Source organism: Balaenoptera acutorostrata, chromosome 7 (assembly GCF_949987535.1).
Source record: "Balaenoptera acutorostrata chromosome 7, mBalAcu1.1, whole genome shotgun sequence".
Classification (NCBI taxonomy): domain Eukaryota; kingdom Metazoa; phylum Chordata; class Mammalia; order Artiodactyla; family Balaenopteridae; genus Balaenoptera; species Balaenoptera acutorostrata.
The window spans coordinates 101,023,550-101,037,336 of record NC_080070.1 but is presented as its reverse complement, the minus strand read 5'-3'; the positions used below and the strand labels follow the sequence as shown (position 1 = coordinate 101,037,336).

At 42.1% G+C, this 13,787-nt stretch overlaps 1 pseudogene; it reads left to right on the top strand.

Moving 5' to 3' along the window:
* The window catches only part of LOC103009513 (39S ribosomal protein L22, mitochondrial-like), a 33,333-nt pseudogene extending 23,986 nt beyond the window's left edge, over positions 1-9,347 (top strand).
* The last annotated feature ends 4,440 nt before the right edge of the window (positions 9,348-13,787 follow it).

The following is a 13,787-nucleotide window of genomic DNA, read 5'->3' as shown; positions in this document are numbered from 1 at the left end:
TCATTCTCTCCCTCTTCCCAAATTTATTTGGAATAGCAAATCACCGCACTAAAAGGCCATATTCCACAGTCTGCTTTACGTATTTTGTCCAATGAGATATAAGAAGGAGTATTGTGTAACTTTCTGACAGTGTCCTTAAAGAGATAGTTCTTTTATCTCTTCTGGGTGTCATGCAGACGTGATCACTGGCACTCAGTAGCAATTTTGGAACATGAGGCAACATGCTAAAGTGGCAGAATAGTAACAGAGAAGAAGCCTGAGTCTTGATGATACTGCCCTTGAGAAGCTGCCTCTGGACTCTGTTAATTGAGAGAGAAACAAATTTATATCTTGGTCCAAGCCACAGTAATTTAGAGTTTTTCTGTTTCTTACAGTTGAACCTAATCCTAAATAATATAGAAGAGATATGTGTATGAGTATAAACTTAGTCATGACAGCTTTACCTTAATGATATGGAAGTTTAAGGAAGCAGGGAATCATCAACAAACTGAAACTGCATCAGAGAAGAGGTGTCTGAGAGCAGTTCAAGAAAGATTGGAAAACTCTATGTATTTGTCCACTTTAAAATACTACAGAGTGACTAGCATTATTTGCCAAGGAATGGGAGATAATTGGAGGCAAATTCTCAGGCCATGCTTGTTTTTAATACATATAAATAGGGCTGCCCTGAGGGAAACTTATAAACTGTACCCCTCTCAAGTTTCTTGACCATTGGTGATGTTTTCTTAGGATTGGTTCTGGGCCCAATAGTCTTTTTATTTCCTTCGGTGGTCTGTGTAATGGAACACAGAAGTAGCTCATTATATTTCTAAAATAAATTTTCAGCATACGAAGAGACAGGCCCTTAATTTGGAATGGTTTTGATTTAGTTGGAGAAGTTATCAGAGACCACGCATAGAAATGAGATTCATCCACTGAAATGAGAAAGAATGTCTTTTAAGTCTCAGGGTCCCTCAGTGAAGGAAGTGGGCAAGATAGTCCCCAGGGTTCCTTCTAGTTTTAGTCTTTAGTATGAAGATGAAAAACCATATGAATATGATGGTCAAAGCTGAAAAATATCCAGTAACTTTTAGTGGTTCGTATGAGTATGTTATTAAAGTGAAACAGTTGTAAAAGCAAAAACATATACAGTTAATTGTGTGGTAGTTCTTACCTGAGCATGTGGGTCAGCATTCTTAGTTGCAAGCAAAAGGAATTCTGACTGATTTAAGCAAAAAAGCAATTTCACAAAAGGCCCTTGGAGTAAGTCACAGCATCTCCAGGAAGGCCACACTCAGAACCCAGGTGAGAATCAGAGCCCAAATCATGCCAAAGGACACATGATAGGGACATGTCTGCTGTTCCCACTAAATGTTTGGGTGCCCCTCTGGGCTCCACAGGGCACAATGAATTCTTGACCTTTCCAGCTTCTTTGCCTCACTCATTCCAGATTTAAAGTCTCAGCAGAAGCATCTGATTGGCCAAGACTGCATTACACACCTGAGCCCAAACTTCCAGGGATGGTGAAATCAAGGATCAGGATCTCCCACTGAGACTTATGTAATGGGGAATTCCCCCAAACATAGGAAAGGGCTCCTTCAAATTCTCTACACGTTTCCACTACATCTGGTATACCGAGGATCATCTCTATTAAGTGTATCTACAAGTGTATTTATTATATAGGTTCTGCTGCATGATCAGAGACCCAAAGTAACTGTGACTTACACAGGGTAGAAATTTATCTACTCTCATGTTACAGTCAGGAAGCAGATGGTCCCAGGCATGGGATGGAGGTTTTGCCCCATGAGGTCATTCAGGGATCCAAGTTTTTTCCACCTTATTGGTCTGTGATACTTAGGATATTGCCCTTACCCACACAGTCCAGTATGACACACCATTACATCCACACCCACATTGCAAAAATGGAGGAATGATGGGCAGGCCCTTCCATTAAGACACATCCCAGAGTTGAACATATTTCCCATCACATGCAATTGGCCAGCTCTCAGTAACGTGACCACACTTAATGGTACAGGAGGTTAACAATGCAATCTTTTTACTGAACATCTATGTAAATGTCTACCAATCAAGGGTTCCATCACTGTAACAGAAGGGAAGAAAAGATACCAGAGGACAATCAATATTGAAGCAATCTCTCCCTCAACAAATAGCAGGTTGAAACTTTAGCAAATAAGATTAGACAAGAATATAATAGAATTTTCTGTGAGGGTTGCTGAACACAGTTACTTTAGAATGTGAGAAATGCCTCCAAATGTCTTAAAATGGGACAGTGCTTCGTATGTAATGAAATGGGTCAAGAAAAGGGACAGTTCATGCTCAGTCTCAGCCTTAATGTTTATATTCAGAAATGACAAAGGTTAAAAGACAGGACTGAATGAAAGTTTAAAGGTCTTTCTTGGGGCAGATTGCTATAGCCAGAGTTGGATGCTTGGCGGAATGTAGCGGGTCAATCCAAATGCTCCTCTGGGTCTTTGTAGAAAATGCAGTGGCCCCTAAGGAGGTCAGAGAGGCCTTGGGGCTAGAGGAAATAGAGAAAACACCGGGAGAAATTCACAGATGAGAAATACAAGGGCAAATTGGGTGCAAGTTCAAAGCTGTGGAAATAGCATGGAGAGTTAGAGGGCACTTGAACGTCTGAGTTATCTTGCAACATGCTCCTTGGGGCAAAGAGTAACGGGGCTCTAAGCCACTGGCAGCAAGGGCGGAGGGCAGTGCCCAGAGAATGACGGCTGGGTCAGAACCTCCCAGGATCACTGCCGCCCCGCCGACAGGCTCCTGGGCTGACTCTTCTGAACCACACTTTCTGAAGCAGTCTTCAAGCAACTAATTTCCTAGGAGAGCAGTAATGCCTGGCTCATCTCCACCACTGTACATGTCCCAAAAGCTTTTTATAGGCATTCTCTTTCCTCATGCTTTCAGGTTTATTATAAAGATATACATGTTACCCAAGCAACCTATGTGTGTCACACGGAGCTTTGGTTCAGTATTAGTGTTTTTGATGCCTTCTATTTTTTTTTCACATAATATAAATTTCTTGAAAAACACTAATAAAAATATAGGTTCCTGGACCGATACTAACACTTCTAATATAGTATTAATAGTAACCAGTATTTGTTTATTGACTTAGTGCTTCACATGTACTTTCATATTTTAAAAAAAATTGAGGTATAATTGACATACAACATTAGTTTCAGGTGTACAACGTGATGATTCTATATTTGTATATATTGGGAGATGATCACCACAATAAGACTTATTCACATCCATCACCGCACATACATAATTTTTTTTGTGTAAGAACTTTTAAGATTTACTCTCCTAGCAAATTTCAAACATGCAATACAGTATTATTAACTACAGTTACCATGCTGTACATTACATCCTCATGACTTATTTATTTTATAGTTAGAAGTTTGTACCTTTTGTCTCTCTTCACTCATTTTGTCCACCCCTAACCTCTTCCTCTGGCAACCACCAATCTGTTCTCTGTATCTATGAGGTTGGTTTTCTGTTTTAGATTCCACATATAAGTGAGATCATATAGTACTAGTCTTTCTTTCTGACATTTCACTTAGCATAATGCCCCCAAGTTCCATCCATGTTGTTAAAAATGACAAAATTCTTTTTTATGGCTGAATGATCTTCCATTGTGTATATATACCACATTTTCTTTATCCATTCATATGTCGATGGACACTTAGGTTGTTTCCATACCTTGGCTATTGTAAACAATGCTGCAATGAACATGGGGGTTTCTTCTACTCCTTCTACTGCCGTTAAGTTGAGGCAAGTCCAAGGAGTATTTTTCAGAAAAAGATGGCTAACGGCCTGTTTATTGCTTTCCCTAGTACAATAACATGTTCTAAATTCTTCCCTATTCCACCACTGAACAACAACAACAAATCAATAGCCTTGTCCATTGATGGATGAATGGATAAGCAAAAATGTGGCATATACATACAATGGAATATTATTCAGTCTTAAAAAGGAGGGAGATTCTGACATATGGTACAACGTTGATGAACCTTGAAGGCATTTTGCTTAGTGAGATAAGCCTGTCATAAAAAGACAAATACTGTATAATTCCACTTATATGAGATACTACAGTGGTCACATTCACAGAGAGAAAGTAGAATGGTGGTGGCCAGGGCCCAGGGAGAGGAGGGGAATGGGGAGTTAGTGTTTAACTGGTATAGAGTTTCAGTTTTTGTAAGATGGTAAGACATCTGGAGATGGATGGCGGTGATGGTTGTACAATAATGTTAATGTACTTAATACCACTGAACTGTACACTTAAAAATGGTTAAGACGGTAAATTTTGTGTTATGTATATTTTACCAAAATAGAAAAGATTTGGAAAAAAATATCAGTAGCCTCATCTGAGTTCCCCATGGATACAATGGACTGGTCTTCCACATTCTTCTTTCTTTTCTAGTACCTACCTTCAGACTTCTCCAAGCAGTGTTTTTATAGTCTAGTTCTAAGTGTCTAAGTTCTAACTGTCTGTAAGTGCTATAATATCACTGGCTGTGATAGGTTTATAACCTCTGTGGGGATTTAATCAACCCTCCTTCGTGGCTTCCTTCAAACTCTGTCTTTTTTCTTATTTGACTTTATTTTTATTTCTCAATTGTCTACCTTGCTCAGATCCTATGTCAGTGGTTAAGAGCACAGGATCTTCATTTAGACTGCCTGGATGAAGTCCTTGCTCTACTGCTTATTTTCAGTGGGCCCTTGGACGAGTGACTCAACCTACCTGTGTCTGTTTCCTCCTCTGTATAATGGTGATAATAACAGTATCTAGGCATGGTATGAGCTTTTAATACACATAAAGGGCTTAGGACAGTGCCTGTCACATAGTAAGCACTCAAGGAATATTTGCTATTATGATAAAATTGACTATTATTATTTCCAGAAGTTCTTTCTGGGAGTCTTCAGTAGGAAGCATCTCTTGATGTTCCTAGCAAGTCTGCTCTCCCTTGTTCTGGTAAGAATACATCTCTTTACTTTGGGTAACTGCCATTCTAAGTGATTCTATTAATCTTGGTCCCACCCAGATTCCAAAGCACTGTATGGGCATTTAACCCAGGCCTGGCCAATCAGACAGTACTTCATTCCTCTAGCAGCAGTGACTGGTTCAAAGTGTGGGCCTGGGATCCAAGGAGGGCCAATCAGAGTTCTTCTTTGGCACTGACAGGCAGATGCTGGCATACAGTAGTCTGTCTTTGCGCCAGGGCCGCTGAGCTGAGACAATGAAAGCTTTGAGATACAGGCAGCCATCTTCCCTGTCTGCACAGAGGAAGTGCATCTGAGATGGGAAGCAGTAAGGCCAATACCCACAAGAGAAAAGAACTGAGAGATGGTGGGGTGGGGTGGGGTAGGGAGGAGAGGGACAGACAAGGGCCTATAACTTTGAGGGGGCTGGCAGCCCTCTGTCTGCTCCTATCCTGACTTTCCCAGATCTGGAAGCCCAGAGAGTCTCTTTTTGCTTAAGGTGCTTTGAGCTGAGTTGTTGTCATTGTAACTAAAAAACTCATGGCTAGGATGCCCTTTACACTCAATTTGTCCTTCTCCCCTTCCTTCCCTCCCTTCCATTCCTTTCTTCCCAGACCCCTGAGTGACAAGGCCCTTGTTCTGAACTGGGACTGCCAGACTCCTACCCTGCAAGACCCACTTCTCTTCTTTTCTTGGTTCAGGAGTTTTCCACCTCTAGCTAATTTTCCTAGTTTCCTTTGCTGGGATCACCAGCTGTGTCCTTATTTCCTCATTTCTTCTTAAGTCTCTCCTCACTGCCCACTCCCCTACCCCCCAACCTTTTTTGTCACCTCAGACAACTTCTCTGTCTTCCTGTGAGCAGATGTATCAAGCTCAGCTTTTCCTCTTTTGCTTTTGTTCTGCATCTTTGCAGCTGGTACCTTTATGCCCTTCTTTTCTTCTGATATTAATCTTGGGATATTTGCATAAATGTGTTCCTTTTCGATACAGATATCACATAGTAACCCTCTTGCACCCACCCTGCCAATTTTTTTTTTTTTTTTTACTCTAGAAGACACTGCTGTGTTATGTTTCATACCTGAAACACTTCCCAACTATGCATTCCTCATCTCTGGCTGCTCCCTGTATCCAGTGGAATTATCAGGCCCCAAATGAAAACTACCAGCATGTATCTTATTTTACTCTACTCACGCCAATAGTTTTGTTTCTCACTTATTCCTCCAGTCAAGCCCCAAACCAACCCCTTTATCTAGGGCTGTTCAACTCTCTGAGTTATTTAAAGGCACGTTTAGCTCTTACTTAGATTACAATTCCAACTGATAAATGTAGAAGGAATTAAGAATATAGCAAGTCAGGGGCTTCCCTGGTGGCGCAGTGGTTGGGAATCCGCCTGCCAATGCAGGGGACACGGGTTCGAGCCCTGGTCTGTGAAGATCCCACACGCCGCGGAGCAACTACGCCCGTGAGCCACAACTACTGAGCCTGCGCGTCTGGAGCCTGTGCCCCGCAATGAGAGGCCGCGATGAAGAGTGGCCCCCACTTGCCGCAACTAGAGAAAGCCCTCGCACAGAAACGAAGACCCAACACAGCCATAAATAAATAAATAAATAAATAAATAAATAAATAAATAACAGACACACGAAGAATCTTAAAAAAAAAAAAAGAATATTATAGCAAGTCAACATTAGGCACACACCTAGCGGTAAGCGTGGTAGGTAAGAACCACTGATGGATGCTATAGTTAGTGAGCAGAGTACGAGGAGAAACAGGGTATTTGCATAATCTCAAAGAATCTCCCCATGAGATATATATTGGTTACAAAGGGGAAAATTATAACTTTACACTAGAGAAACTTAGAAGACATCACCTTAACCAGGTGATCAAGATGAACATCGCCACTGGTAAGACATATCAACATCATATAACCATAACATAATGCATTGAGAAGTGTACAATATTCCTTCTGAGACGTTCTTGCCAAAAATGTACAACCTCAGTCGAATCATGAAACATCACCAGACAAACCCAAACTGAGGCACATTCTGTAAAATAACTGACTGGTCCTCTTCAAAACTGTCAAGGTCATGATAAGGAAAGACTGAGGAACTCTTGCAGGTTGGAGGACACGAAGGAGTCGGGAGAACTGAAAGCATTTGACCCCGGATTGGATCATGGACAAAAAAAGGACAGGAGAGGACAAGCGGGGAAATTTGAGCAGTGTCTGTAAATTAGGTAATGCTGTTATCGATGTTAATTTTCTAATTAGATAACTACACTGATTTATTGTCTGGGTTACAGGCTAGGCTAAGGATTTTATAAAAGCTGCTCAGATGTTTCTAATGTGAAAAATTTGAGAACCACTGATCTCAGTTTATGGCAAAGGAGGGAAGTCTTAAATACGAACAGCGGCCTGTAAACTAGCTGCAGCTTGTCCCACCAGCCCTTTTATATCAAGTCCTTGCCAAGATTGCAACTAGCCACGGCCTTGGTCAGGACTCTGTGATGAACTGGACTTAGAGGCGGGGCACCAGCAGGTCAGAGAGAAGCCAGGTGTGACTGCGCCCCACATCCAAACCTCCCAGCCCCACCTCCTATCTGGCCACTGCTGTGATGACCATTTCCTGTGGGCTTTGATGGACCTCGTGTGGATGCACTTGAGCCTGTGCAGTGAACCTCTCAGTTCTGGCCTTGGGGTTTTGATGATGCTGAGGCAAGGGACGCCTGTGGGAACCCACCCAGCCCAGAAGCGTGGGGGAATTAACGACCGTTCCCCATGTCCGCCCCTCCGTGGACAGTTCAGAGGTGCATTCCATCAGCTCTTCAGAAGGTCTGGTCAGGACACAGCACCAGGTGTCCTTAGCAATGGCCAGTTCAGTTTCATATCCTTGTATTGTTTCTCTCTCCTTCCCTGTTCCCCTCTCCTGTCCTGCCCCATTGCTCCCAGAATCACATTCCCCAATAAACAACTCACAAGTTCCAGGAAAGATGGCAGTGGCAAGACTGAACGTTTGGATGCATTATGGATGCAGAATTTGAGGGGGAAGCTGGTCTTGGGGTTTCTTTCATCTCATAACATTTTACCCTAATCACATATCCACACCAGTGCTTCTCTTGAAATTTCTCGAAAATGGGAGAATAAAATTGTTTATCCTCCACAGCTACCTGAAGAACCTCCTCAGAGACCAGCTGAAATCTACCATTGTCGAAGACAAAGTACAGCAAAAACAAGATGTGGTATTTGGCAAAACTGATTCGAGGAATGTCCACTGACCAGGCTTTAGCTCAACTGGAATTTAGTGACAAAAGAGGGGCCCAAATAACGGAGGAGATTCTCTTAGAAGCACAAGATATGGCAGCGAGAGACCACAATGTGGAATTCAGATCCAGCTGAATATATACAGCTGAGTCCACTTCAGGGAGAGGCCAGTACCTGAAACACATCCGATACCACCATGGAGGTGGCTTTGGGATCATGGAGGTTTGTTGCCATTATTTTGTGAAGTTGGTGGAAGGCCTCCCACCTCCACGTGAGATACCAAAGACAGTGTCACCCACACCAAAGAATATATTCAGGAGTTTCGAAACCGGACCATCACATTCACACTCTGTGACAGGGAAATTCAGAATTCACAGTGTATATATTTTACCATTTGTTTCCTAAAAACCAACAAAAATTAAAGACAAATGCTTTTTATGAAGAAAAAACCCACCAAATCTGAAGGCTCTATTTTTCAGAGAACCAAGGCCAAGATACCTTCGGTGAAAACAATAGAAGGACACAACATTAAGGCCATCCTGGAAACTCCAGGATGTCTGATAAGATTCTCTTCTGCTCTTTGTGCTTCCTGCCCCTCTTGCCTTCTCTTTTTTATGGGAAGCAAAAATGGCTAGTCCAATATCCGCCTGCTTTCCTTTTTGGCTAGTCTGCCCTAATTCTTCAACTTCCCTCTGCTCTCCCTCTCCTTCACTGGCTCCATTTGCAGCTGACAGCTCATCTCCACCAGCCTCTCGGCCAAAGCCAGCAGCAAACTGGCTGCTTAAACAGCTTTCCTGCTCTGCTTCAAGCAAGTCCCTCTGGTCAGCTCCTGCTGCCGCCCTGGCAGCTCTCCTTTCCTCCTCCAACCTCGGCATCTCTGCGTTCACAGGTAGCTCTGTCTGCCCTTCCCTTCTGACCAGTCGATCTGCCACCCAAGTTCCCCATCTGTACCTTCAGGCCTTGCAACTTTCCTCCAGGGGATCACCGGCATCACCTCATCAGCTTCTTTTCACACACGCCGCTCATGCACTCACGCTCTTTTGACGAGGGCAGCAGTGCTGTGGGGCAAATGGAGAAAGAATCAGTGAAGAAATAGTCCCTAAGGGCTGTCTGTTTGACTTCTTCAAGACAGCAGTAATGTATTGATTCATTTGGTAAATATTTATTCAGCGCCTAATATGTGCCACTCATTGTTCTTCGGTGCTGGCAATACAGCAGTGAGTAAAACAGAAAGTCCCTGCCCACACATAGCTTACATTCCAGTGAATAATGATAACTTAGTGATAGAACTGGGACTGAAATGCTACATCTCTCTTTCCTTTGTTTCACGCTACCTTTTTCCTTAATGACAGGCATAGCACTCATTCCATACCTTATAGCTAAACTTTCTTATTAGTCTTCTGACTCAAGATTAAAATTTGTCTTTGACCTACTACCCCAAGCCACCTGGGCTCTTCTCCTCTTTTGAGAGAAAGCTTGATACCTAAATGGTCTTCAGCTGTAAACTATTAAAGGCTGTTTAGCCTGCCTTTCCCTGCCTCAGCTGGGACCACACAACCTGAAGGTCAGGAATTGGCACTTAGAGCAGGACAGAGGCTCAATGCTCTAGCGTTTTCTCTGGAGCTGCAGCTCTTTTTCATTGATCTCTCTTTGTGGTTTTGAAAATACTTTGCCACATTCTCAGATCTGTAACTTAATATTTATTATAACAATAGAAAACTCTTCCTTGTGTAACAGCCTGCTTTAAAACCATCGTTAGTCTTAGCAGAGGGACAATTAGATAATGAGACAACGGATATCTGTGATATCTGCATAGGAGCAGTTCAGCTTCATAGATGGGCAAGCTGATTCAGAGTGAGGCTGAGGGAGAGACAGTCTTTCTTATTTCCCCTCATCCCCTGCAAAGGTAATGTAAAATGACTGGGTGCTTTTTCAGTTTGAAGTGCACTCTCTTTGGGAATTTGCTGGTTTTGTTTCTGAAGATAAAGGAATTTGTACCGTATGCTCCAGGTAGAATGCTATCTAACTTTTCTGTTTTCAAACATGATTTTGGGAAAGGGCATCTCCGTTTCTTGATGGATTTGAATGATGGCAAACTCACCAACTGACTTGTCTTTACAAGGTCCATCTTTCCATGGCTCACATTCTGATTACCCAAGATGATTTGAGGGGTGTAAGATCTCCACTGGGGAGATTTGGTCCTTGAAAATTTACCTTTACAGATCAGTTATGTTGGATTAAGTATCACCTTTCTGTTATTAACAGCTTCTAAAGTATAAATATTCTCTGGAAGGAGGTATAGGAGAGGATATATAATTTTCCCTGTATCCTTCTAGGTGCTTGACTGACAATCCCTAGTAAAAAAAGACAGATTAACAGGAGAAAAACAAATTTAATTACATATGTACATATGTGCTGGAGCCCCACAAAGACATGAGATTCAAAGAAGTGACCAAAATAGGAAACTTTTATATCTTTTAGACAAGGAAACAATTTGTGAGGAATTGACAAGACAAAATAGTAGAATGATGAAGTAACAAGTTTGCCTTGTTTGCCCTTGTTGGCCCTAAATGCCCTGCCTCTGGCGACTTACCAGGGATGCCTTCTGCCCTCCTGGTACAGGGTACCTTTCACATGGGAGATTTCTCCTCATTCAGGGAGACGTAGGTGTGTCAAAGTGTTCTTCCTGCACCAGCTGTCTCTCAAGTACCTTAATTCAAAATAATCAGGATGCCAAAGTGGCATATTTGGGGGTGATATATTCTGAACCCCTACAGAGGTAACAAATTGCTTTCTTTACACATTAGTGAGTTTTATCACATTCATCTCAACTTGAAAGAACTCTGCAGAATGAACCCTGAATATCTATCTTTTGGGGAGGGAGGTAGAGAGCCTTGAACGGAATGACAGACAGGCATTGAAAGGCGGTCTGAGAGTCCCAAGGACCAATAAGGGGCTGGGTGGCCTTGTGTGATTATCAAGGATGTCATTAGGGTGATGCCGGGAGGGGAGGGAGGCCCCGGAGGGTTGTCTTTCCTGTCCTAAGGATTTTGTTTTTTTAAAGTGTAAACTCAAGAGTGTTTTCTTTATGTAATGTCCTAAGGATTTTGATGGCTCTCCTTCCTCTGTGGACATGAAGTAGTCATGCTGCTTCCGGGAGTGAGCCCCTCTACCTCTACTCCCCAGGGTAAGCCATGTCTCTCAGCCTTTTTCCTCACTCTGAGTTAGTCCAGACCACAGAAGCTCATCTGGGTTTCAGGATAGGCAATCATGGCAATTTGGCTTAGGTATGGCCAATTTTATTTTGGTTTCCTCCAAAAGCAGTGAAAAAGGACAGCACAAAGGTTATAAACAAGGTAAGTTTGCCAGAGTGTGGGAAGGCTCTCCACATAAGGCTTTATCTTATAGATGCCTTTTTAGAATTCAGTGGTCTTGTCAGCCTGCAAAGATGCCTTTTATATAAGCCCCGAGTCAGAAAAAACTTACACTAGCATACAAGGCAATGATTTTACTACCCAGGAAGCTACTTCTCTCAGTCCTTTTGTCTGGGTTTACAGCCTTGAAATTCTTATTGCGTCAGCCCAGGGACAAATCTCCCCTTAACTGTGCTTATGCTTCTGGGCTGAATTTTCCATTTATGTCCACTACGGATGATGACCACTACACATGCCTGACCTTCCAGGGGTGGGATGCACTTCTGTGAATAACAGCAGCTCACTCCAGTAGGGACTTAACTGGACAGAGAAGAAGGGAAGAGTATCCATTGACCTTTCTGGAATGGGGGCGCTTCTAATACACCCCAAAAGTGAGCGAGGGCTCCAGGCAGTATTTCTTTTAAAATTTGCATTTTTAGTGTTAATGGAAAATGACAAAACAAACTTACATATAGGTTGCTTTATAAAGTTTAAACTAGTTTTCCCATTGCTATGACATGGATTGAAGGTGGCAGTAAGGATATCTATAATATATTCTCTTTAATTTCCCATATCCTAATTTCAAATGCTTCCATTTGCAATGCTTGAGGAATACAGATTGCCTTTAAAATTGTGATTTTTATAGCTGTTTTGTTTTTCATGTTGATAAACTTAAAAAATATCTTCAGCAGTCTCGGAAATGATCTTCCGTACTTGGAGGGTAAAGATGTGATGACAGTTTTTCTTCTTTATAACTCCTATCTTTTTGGAACAGGCTGTGATTGTGGGTGGATTATTCTGATACTATTGCTTTGTCTGTGCAGTATTTTGCCGCTTAAAAGTAAAAGTTTTCTCTGTTATCATTAAACATGCATCCTTGCTAAACATGCCATGGTAACTCTAGATATAAATGAGTCCTTAGATAGGATATTTCAGTTCAATGGCTCTTACATTTTGGCATGCGTTAACATCACCTGGGAAGATTTCTAAAATGCACACATCTGGGTGTTACAGGGCATAAGACTGAGTAGCCTGGGTCGGGGCCCAGGGATCTGCATTTTAAGCTTTGGCCTGAGAACCACATTCTGGGGGTGAATCACTGCCTGAGAGCTGATTTCTCAGCCTCAGCACTTTGCCATTTTGGTTGGATGAGTATTTGCTGTGGAACCGTTCTCTGCATTATAGGATATTTAGCAACATCCCTAGCCTCTACCCACCAGATAGATGCCAGTAGCAGCCCCACCTATTGAGATAATCAAAAACGTCTCCAGACATTGCCAAATGTCCTCTGGAGTGGTGGATTTTGCAAATCACCGGCTTAGGCTCTTTGCTCTTCCTAATTCAAACAACCTAGCCACTCAAGCGTTCTTGTGAGTGATGGATTTGTATATGGGACTCTAGTCCAAACTTAGTTGTCTCAGAACTCTGTATGATAAAATGAATCTTTTGTCATGGAGGGCTCAAGCTAAGGGCTCATGACCATTTCCAGCCCCCAGACAATTCTCATTTGACCATATTTTTCTTTTAATTATTAAAATTAGTTGCTAACATTTACACATTTGGGAAAAACTCATTTCTGGGTTTGCTTGAAAATTCAGAAGCTCAGACCGTATCAGTCCACACTGCTAAAAGTCAACTGGACCAGGGAAACAGCTGCAGTAGAGACCCAGAAGTGGGTTCCAGTTTCCCAAGTCCTCATTTGGCTGACCTCACTTATCCAAGTACCTGTCTGGCTCCTAGAAGCACTGGATTTGCAATTCCTGGTTTAAAAACTCCAAACCACTGACTGAGAATATGGAATAATTCTGCTAGGGCTGGCAGCTTTGATGTTAACTCCTGAATGTATTCAAAGATTAATTAGATTGTGAGGCAATGGGCCAAATGTTTTAATCTCCTGTAATCAATATATCTTCCAATTTTGTAATACATTTATATGGAGTTTTATGTATTTCCCCTTTCTGGAGTAAAATCTGGATCATAGGCATTCAACTCCCATTGCTAATTTATCACATTCCACTACTACTTTTTGTTGTTGACTAATGCAGCTCTGCATGTCTATTGAGAATTCTCTTTCTCAAGTGCTGGTTCTTTTTTTTAAATTGAAGAATAGTCGATTTACAATA